At 41.6% G+C, this 8506-nt stretch overlaps 1 non-coding gene across 1 annotated transcript; it reads right to left on the bottom strand.

Moving 5' to 3' along the window:
• Positions 1–7057: 7057 nt before the first annotated feature.
• Positions 7058–7220, bottom strand: LOC122099542. Its single transcript, XR_006145956.1, has one exon. It is a non-coding gene; the product is annotated as a U1 spliceosomal RNA (small nuclear RNA).
• Between the last annotated feature and the right edge of the window lie 1286 nt (positions 7221–8506).

Consider the following 8506-nt stretch of genomic DNA (forward strand, 5'->3'; position numbering starts at 1 on the left):
AAATAATCTTATCAATAAATAGGCAAGTGAATTGACTAGATAGTTCCCCAAAACTGATATAGGTGTCTAAGTTATACATGAAAATATTCAACACCTTTAGTAATCAAGGAAATGCAAATCAAATCTATGTTGAAGTTCATGTTTGCCTAATCATAATGCCTATTAAAAAAGAAAACAGAAATAATTGCAAGGAGGTGGGGAAAGATACCCTACACAATGATGGCAATTAAGTGAATCCGTGTAGCCCCAACAGAAATCAGTGTGGAAGTTCCACACAAGAAATCCTACATATACACCTGAAGAAATGTAAGTCAGCCTTACAGTAGAGCTGTCTGCACACACATTTTTTACAGCATGATTCAAAATAATCACATTCCAGAATCAGCTACCACAAGCAGAAAAGTGTGTAAAACTGTTATCTCCAATTAACAATTAAAAAATCTAGGAGTAGAGCTGTGGACCAAGTGGCAGAGTACCAGCCTTGATGGAAGGAAGCCAATCAAGAGATTAATGTCCTAGTGGTTAAAGCCTCAGGACTGGCAAACACACACACACACACACACACACACACACACACACATACGCACACACACACACACATAAACACACACACACACACACACAAAACCAATGCTTCCTATATTTTTTAGCTAAGTTTCTTATTCCCCTAAGATTCATACATCTGTGACAGAGCTAAATATAATGGGAAAGTGATATTTATAACGATAAACTTCTACTGAAGAACCCAAATTTATTTTCTTTTTTTTTATTGTAAAGATACTATACAGAGGGTTACAGTTACATGAGTGAGGGAAAGAGTACACTTCCTCTTGAACATTGTTACCTCCTCCATTGTTTTCCCCCTACCATCCCCTCCCTCCCTACCTTCCCCAAGATTCTTTTTTTTTTATTGTGATTAAGTGATTACATAATTTCCGGAATTTCACAGTATTGTGGAATAATCATGTTCATTTAAAGTCACAAGTTCATTCTAACTTTCCTGGAGCAAATTGTCTATCACAGTCTGTAACATATAACGGTGTTCACATGTTATATATCATATATGTGATCAGCAGCATGGGGATATTTAGTAGTGGTTCAACCAGATGAGTGGGAGTTCTTTGTTTCTTAAGTCCTGTTAGTTTTGTCGTATCACATAACATTTTGGATTTAGCATCCAATTATCAGGGAGACCATGTACCGTTTGTCTCTTCGTTCTTGGCTTACCTCGCTCAACATGATTCCTTCTAGTTCCATCCCTTTCCCCGCAAATGCCATTATTTTGTCATTTCTAATGGCTGCATAATATTCCATTGTGTATAGATACCACAATTTTTGGATCCATTTATCTGTGGTGGGGCATCTGGGTTGTTTCCATATCCTAGCTATTGTGAACAGTGCTGCAATAAACATGGAGGTGCACGTGTCCTTGTATATTGGTTCCTCTTGTTCAGGGTAAATGCCTAGAAGTGGTATGACTGGGTCGTAAGAGAGGTCAATCTTTAGCTTTCTAAGGACCCTCCAGACTGCTTTCCAAAGTGGTTGTATAAGTGTACATTCCCACCAGCAGTGTAATAGGGTTCCTCTTTCTCCACATCCCCTCCAGCATTTGTCGTTGGCTGATTTGTGGATGTGGGATATTCTGACTGGGGTAAGGTGGTATCTCAGGGTTGTCTTTATTTGCATTTCCTTCACCATCAGGGATGATGAACATTTCCTCATGTGTTTCTTTGCCATTTTTATTTCTTCATTTGAGAAGTCCCTCTTTAGTTCCCTTGCCCATTTAGTAATTGGTTTGTTAGGTTTGGGAGGGATTAGTTTCTTGAGCTCCCTGTATATACAGGATGTTAACCCCTTGTCTGATATATTGCTGGTAAATATTTTTTCCCAATTCATTGGTTGTCTTTCTAGCTTAGTTGCGATAGATTTAGCTGTGCAGAAGCTTTTTATTTTAAGGTAGTCCCATTTGTCGAGTCTCTCTCCAACTTGTTGTGACCCTGGGACTTTGTTCAGGAAGTTCCTTCCTGTGCCTATTAGTTCAAGTGTCTCTCCTACTCTGTCCTGAAGTAGTTTCAGAGATTCAGGTTTAATGTTAAGGTCTTTAATCCATTTTGAGTTGATGTTGGTGCATGGTGATAGGCTGGGGTCCACTTTTAGCCAAATTTATTTTCTTGTTTTGTTTTGTTTTTGTGGTCATTGGACTTGAACTCATGGCCTGAGTGTTGTCCCTGTGCATTTTCGCTCAAGGTTGGTGCTCTACCACTTAGCTACAGTGCCACTTCCAGGTTTGTGGTAGTTTGTTGGAGAAAAAGAGTCTCAAGGACTCTGTCCTCCACACACTGATTTCTAACTGCAATCCTCAGATTTCACATTCCTGAATTGGTAGGATTAGAAGCCTGGTCCACCAATACCGGGCTAATACCTCAGTATTTTCACCACTGCTCATTGGAAGATTTCAATTCTTTTTCCTCCAGAACACTTGCCAAGCACAGTTCTCTCTGGATGGCAAACAAGCAAATACTGAAGCACCCTACACCTGTAAATCCTAGCTACTGAAAAGTCTGAGATATGAGGGTAGTGGTTCAAGGCCAGCCCAGTCAGGAAAATCTGGGAGACTTTTACTCCCAATTAACCACAAAAAAATGCCATATGTTAAGTTGTGGCTCAAGAAGTAGAGCTCTACCTTGACCAAATACCTCAGGGATAGACCTCAGGCCCTGAGTTCAAGGCCCAAGACCAGTGCACATGCACACACACACAACTTAATAACAACATTCTCAAACCTAGCAAGGTGCCATCCTAATCCCTTAATGTCATGCTTTGTTATGATAACTGGAAAAGTCTAACCTCTGGCATGGGCTGCAGTCCATGCTGGTAAACAGCATCTGAAAATAGTAATTGGCTCACAGCCAGTCAGACCAACCCAGACGGGAAGCAGGAGTGACGTGGTGCAGGCACATGGCCCCTACTCCTCTATTCACCTAAACTGGAATCAGAGTGAGGTGACACAGGCAAGCAGTCCCCACTCACCCAGACCGGATGCCAGAGTGAGGAGCCAAGGGCACCAAGCCCAGACTTATCCAACCAGGAAGCAGTAGTGAGGTGATGCAGGGACATGGCTCCTATCCACCCACACCAGAGGCAGTGGTGAGGTGACACAGGCACCACGGCTTCTACTCCCCAACTCACACAGACCAGAAGCAGGAGTGAGATGACACATGCACGCGCCCCCCACTCATCTAGAGTGGAAGCAGGAGAGAGTGAAATGGGCATGCAGCCCACACTCACCCAGACCAGAAGTGGGAGTGAGGTAGTGCAGGCACACGGCTCCTACCCACCCAGACCAGAAGCAGGAGTGAGGTGACAGGGGCACAGGGACCCCCTTACCTTCCCCCAAACTGGAAACAGGAGTGAGGTGACACAGCATGCGGCCCCTACTTATCTAGCCAGGAAGCAGAAGTGAGTTGATGGTCTCATGCTACACCAGAGGCATGATCCTAGCATTCCGGGCAGCCCCCTTCTCTCCTGGCCTTTGTGAAGGGCTGCTAGGTTCCATGATGCACTCCGGAGGTCAAGGGGCTGGAGCCAAGGTTGCTGCTGCCCTCCCTCAACTGTTACTGCACCTGTTGCAGCTATGGTAGCAAATTTAATAAGTTCTAATTCACAGACCATATACTATGAACTATTAGTGTCTTCAGGTGCCATGTTCCACTTGCTAGTCACTTAATTTTATAGTTGCCGATGTCTTAAGTGTTCACTGACTTGTAAATATGCTGGAATGGAAATCCTAATATCACTGATGTCTTTTAATTTCTAGGAATGATGATTTTGAAATGACCCTTTCTGAAGAGAAGAGGAGGGAACATAGACCCAACTGTTGAAGTGTGTCTTTGGGTGACACTATTGGCCCAAGAATGAGTCAACACATTTGGTATCCAGTTGTTTTGTTGTTAGTCTTTGCGTCATGTTTTCTGTTTGGCCTTGGAGAGTCTTAGGCTTCTCTTTGTAGACACAGAAGATGGGAAAGTAATTGCCAAGGCTTATATATTCAGGAGCCATTTACTTTCTGCCCTTCTGAAATGGCATCTCACTACATAGCCAAAATGGCCTTGAACTTATACTGCTTCTGCTTCAGCCTCCCAAGTGATGGAACTACAGGCTTACCATACCATGCCCAGCAATCTCTCATGGACCATTTGAAATAGAAAAATCATGACATGTGTGCTATATCTACTAAGAGACTTGTGCAAAGATCAAATAATATACAACCCAGTTGTTAAGATTATAGACTCACATTAAACTGAATTTCAAATTCAATTTTGGTTTCTTACCTGCTTTTGGTTAAAGAGGTAGACACTATATCACTGAGCTTTATTCACTTGTACAGAAATGTGAATGGTGCCAGGGACAGGTGGCTCATGCCTATAATCTTACTTAGGAGGCTTAGATGTAAGGCTTGTGTTTCTGCAGAAAAGTCCCCATTAGGACAAGAGCCAAACTGATGAGCCAGATACTCTTCTGAAAAATGGTTTAATATGGTAGATTGTTTCCCACATGTCAGTTTGTCATTCTGCTTCTAGTCAGAAAATTTATAAGGTTCAGAGAAGGATTCAAGGTCTCTGTTAAACCATACTGTAGCCATTTTGATTTTTATTAAAGGAATAATGAATTTAAACATTGGTAGCTCATGCCTATAATCCTTGCTGCTTAGGAGGCTGAGATCTGAGGAACATGATTTCAGGCCAGCCCAAGCAGGAAAGTCCATGAGACTTGTCTCCAATTAAGCAGTGATAAACCCAGAAGAAGAGGTATGGCTTAATAGAGTATTATTCCTAAAGAAAAATCTCTATTTAAGCTGCCCTAAAACTTCAGGTCATATGTTGGGACATTGCCACCTACAATGCTGCTGGATCCTGCCTTCCTTTGGTGTGTTTGCCTAGAGCCTGGCTTTCACTCCTGTGGATATAGGCTGTTTAGCCCTCAACCTTGGGGGTGGCATGATCCGTGTATGGAATATACTGCCCAGACAAACAACTATGATGTAAGCAATGACTGACAAGGTGTTAAGTCCAAAGTTACAATGGTAAGGATGTATTCTGTTTAGCTTTTTTCTTTAGTTAATTGCTTTTTGGTTGTTGTAAAGATACTATACAGAGGGTTACAGTTACATGAGTGAGGTAATGAGTACACTTCCTCTTGAACATTGTTACCCCCTCCATAGTTTTCCCCCTACCATCCCCTCCCTCCCTCCCTTTTCCGAGGTTCTTTTTTTTTTTTGATTGTGATTAAGTGATTACATAATTTCCAAAATTTCACAGTATTGTGGAATAATGATGCTCATTTAAAGTCACAAGTTCATTCTAACTTTCCTGGAGCAAATTGTCTATCACAGTCTGTAACATATAACGGTGTAGTTAATTGCTTTTTAAAGTTTATACGCTTATTTAATGTACTCTAGGAAATCAAAAGTTAATATTTGGGATTTTTGGTGCAATTTGCAATTAGGCAAGTAAGAGCACCCATTGTCCCCAAATTCAACATTTAAAATTATTAAAACTTTGTTCAGATGTTTTAGTCATCAGAAATTTGAGCCAGGGATGTAATGCTTGGTGCTGGGTCTTCACTGATACAGAGAGGATTATGATTTGATGTTAGCCCAGGAAAAACATTAAAAATATTGGATCTCAATCAACATCTGAACCCAATGCATTGTGCTTCTTAGGTAAAAAGAAGGATTGTCGTCCATACCGGCCTGATCACAGACATAAAACCCTACCACAAAAATGGCTAAGCCAAGCCGGGCACAGGTGGCACATGCCTGTAATCTTAGCTACACAGGCTCAAACAGTAGAGCCCTTGCCTTGAGCTGAAGAGCTCTGGGACAACACCCAGGCACAGAGTTCAAGTCACATAACCAACAAAAGAAAAATGAGGGCTGGGAAGGTAGCTCAGTGGTAGAGCGCTTGTCTTGCATGCCTGAGGGCCTGGGTTCGATTCCTCAGCACCACATAAGTAAAAAGAAAAAAGCCGGAAGTGGCGATGTGGTTCAAATGGTAGAATGCTAGCCTTGAGCTGAAGAGCTGAAGGACAGTGCCCAGGCCCAAAGTTCAGGCCCCATGACTGGACCGCCCTCCAAAAAGAAAGAAAGAAAGAAAAATGACTAAAGCCAAAAAAAGCACATGTATGGATCATCTAGTAGAGTACCTACCTAAAATGCATGAGGCCCTGAGTTTAAGTTCTAGGATAGAAAGGGGCAAAGGATGTGAAGGAATAGAAGGAAGAAAAGAAGGAAGGGAGGAGTTATTCTGTATATTGTACTTGCTTAGCTATTTCATTAAGGTGGCTTCTCATTCCTTTTTCTTTTCTTTTTTTTTTTTTTTTTTGGTCGGTTGTGGGGCTTGAACTCAGTTTCTGGATCCTGTCCTTGATCTTTTTGCTCAAGGCTACTGTTCTACCGCTTTGAGTTACATTGTAACTTATGGTTTTCAGTGGTTAATTGGAAATAAGAATCTCATAGATTTTCCTTCCTAGGCTCGTGTTGAACCTTGATCCTCAGATTTCAGCCTTCTGACTCGCTAGAATTACAGGTATGAGCCATTGGCTCTGGTTACTCATTTGTTTTCTTTCTATTTGTAAGTCATGGGACTTGAACTCTGGGTGCTGTCCCTGAGCTCTTCAGCTCAAGTGAAGTGCTCTACCACTTGAGCCAGAGCCCACTTCTGGTTTTCTGGTGGTTAATTGAAGATAAGAATCTCATGAGCTTTCCTACCTGGGCTGGCTTTGAACTGCAATCCTCAGATCTCAGCCTCTTGAGTAGTTAGGATTACATGTGTAAGCCACCTGCACCCAACTTCCTCATTTATTTTCTCATGGTGAGTTGTAGCTGATTTCTCTACTCCTTGTAGTTCCTAGAAACTACAAAGTAAGCCTAGAGGTACCTCATCCTTTACAGTATCCTTAGGACCAAGTGACTGCTGAGTGCAGGAAAGGAGACGAGGGCAGTATAAAATACAATGCTATTTATCTATCTATCCATCCATCTACCTATCTATCTATCCAGAAAAGAGCACTAACACAGTCCCCCACTACGACAAATTATGCAGTCGAATTTCCCACATTTGGGAAAATCGCGGTGTCAGCACATCTGGAGTGCAATAGATAAGCCTTGTCCTGAGAAAACCACCTTCGTGATCATGGTATCTCCCCTGCCAGGTAAGTGACAATGATGACTTGGTATTTAAAAAACTAACAAATACATGAGAGTAGTTCACATTTGTAATCCTAGCTACTCAGAATGCTGAAATCTGAGGATTAAGCTTTAAATACTAGATAAATTTTGCTGAATTTTGCTTAAAGCTCCTTTGGTGTTTTTAATTGTAGGGTTATTTATTTTCTTGTTTTACTGTTTCTTACTGTGACTACCAAAAAGATGAGTGACTTCCGTTGCTTGTATTCCTGGATTACTTTGGAGGTGCTCTAAGACTTCATTAGAGGCCAGACTTGTTCTACTCAGTTGAGTAGCCAGCCACAAAGCTGTAAGTGACAATTCTTACAGTAAGCAAAATTGCATAAAATTAAAAATTCAGACACACAGTTACACTAGCCATATTTCAAATAAAAATAGAATTCAAATTTCAGTGAATGTTAGTAAAGTTTTAATGCAATCATTCTATCTGTGTCCTCTGTCACACTGCCACAGAAGAATGTAATACTTACGGCATATCATGTGGCTCCCAAGGCCTGGACGTACTTTGTTCCTTTACAGAAAATGTTTGCCTGACCATGTACCCTAATGAATATCATTTATTATGCAGAGCTACCCTCTTTTCTATATGCAGTTATTTCTCCCTCTCCTTTTCTCCCTCCCTCTCTCTTCCCTCACCCAATCTCTCCCTTTCCTTGTTTTAGGGATCAAAACTCATGCATGGTAAGCTGCTAAGCTGAATCCCAGCCTTGTGTATGATTTTGTGTTTGGTGAGGGGGTACTTTTTCAGGGCTTGAACTTCGGCCCTGGACACTATCTCAACTCCTCTTTCTTTCTTTCATTTTGTCAGTCATGGGGCCTGAACACTGAAATCTGGGCCTGGTCACTGTCCTTCAGCTCTTTAGATGAAGAATAGTGCTTTACCATTTGACCCACAGCAGCACTTCTGGCTTTTTCCTACTTATGTGGTGATGAGTAATCAAACTCAGGGCCTCACGCATGCAAGACAATCACTCTACCCCTAAGCAACCTTCCCAGCCCTCATTCTATTTTAAAAATAAAGAAAATTCAAAACATGCCTTTTATGAATCCTCATCCAATTTATTAAAACATATTGTATGTTCTTCAAGCTGTTTTTAAAATGTTTTAGTGTAAAAATATTGTACAGAAGTTTTACAGTTACTTGAGTAAAGTAGTGAGTACAATTCCTAGCGAGCATTGTCACCACCTCCTTTCTTTTCCCCAAACATCCCTTCCCTCCCCACCTTCCCAACACCTCCCACCCCCCACCAGTGTTGTAAA

Source organism: Dipodomys spectabilis, unplaced genomic scaffold, assembly GCF_019054845.1.
Source record: "Dipodomys spectabilis isolate Male_0828 unplaced genomic scaffold, ASM1905484v1 ptg000517l, whole genome shotgun sequence".
In the NCBI taxonomy this organism is placed as follows: Eukaryota; Metazoa; Chordata; class Mammalia; order Rodentia; family Heteromyidae; genus Dipodomys; species Dipodomys spectabilis.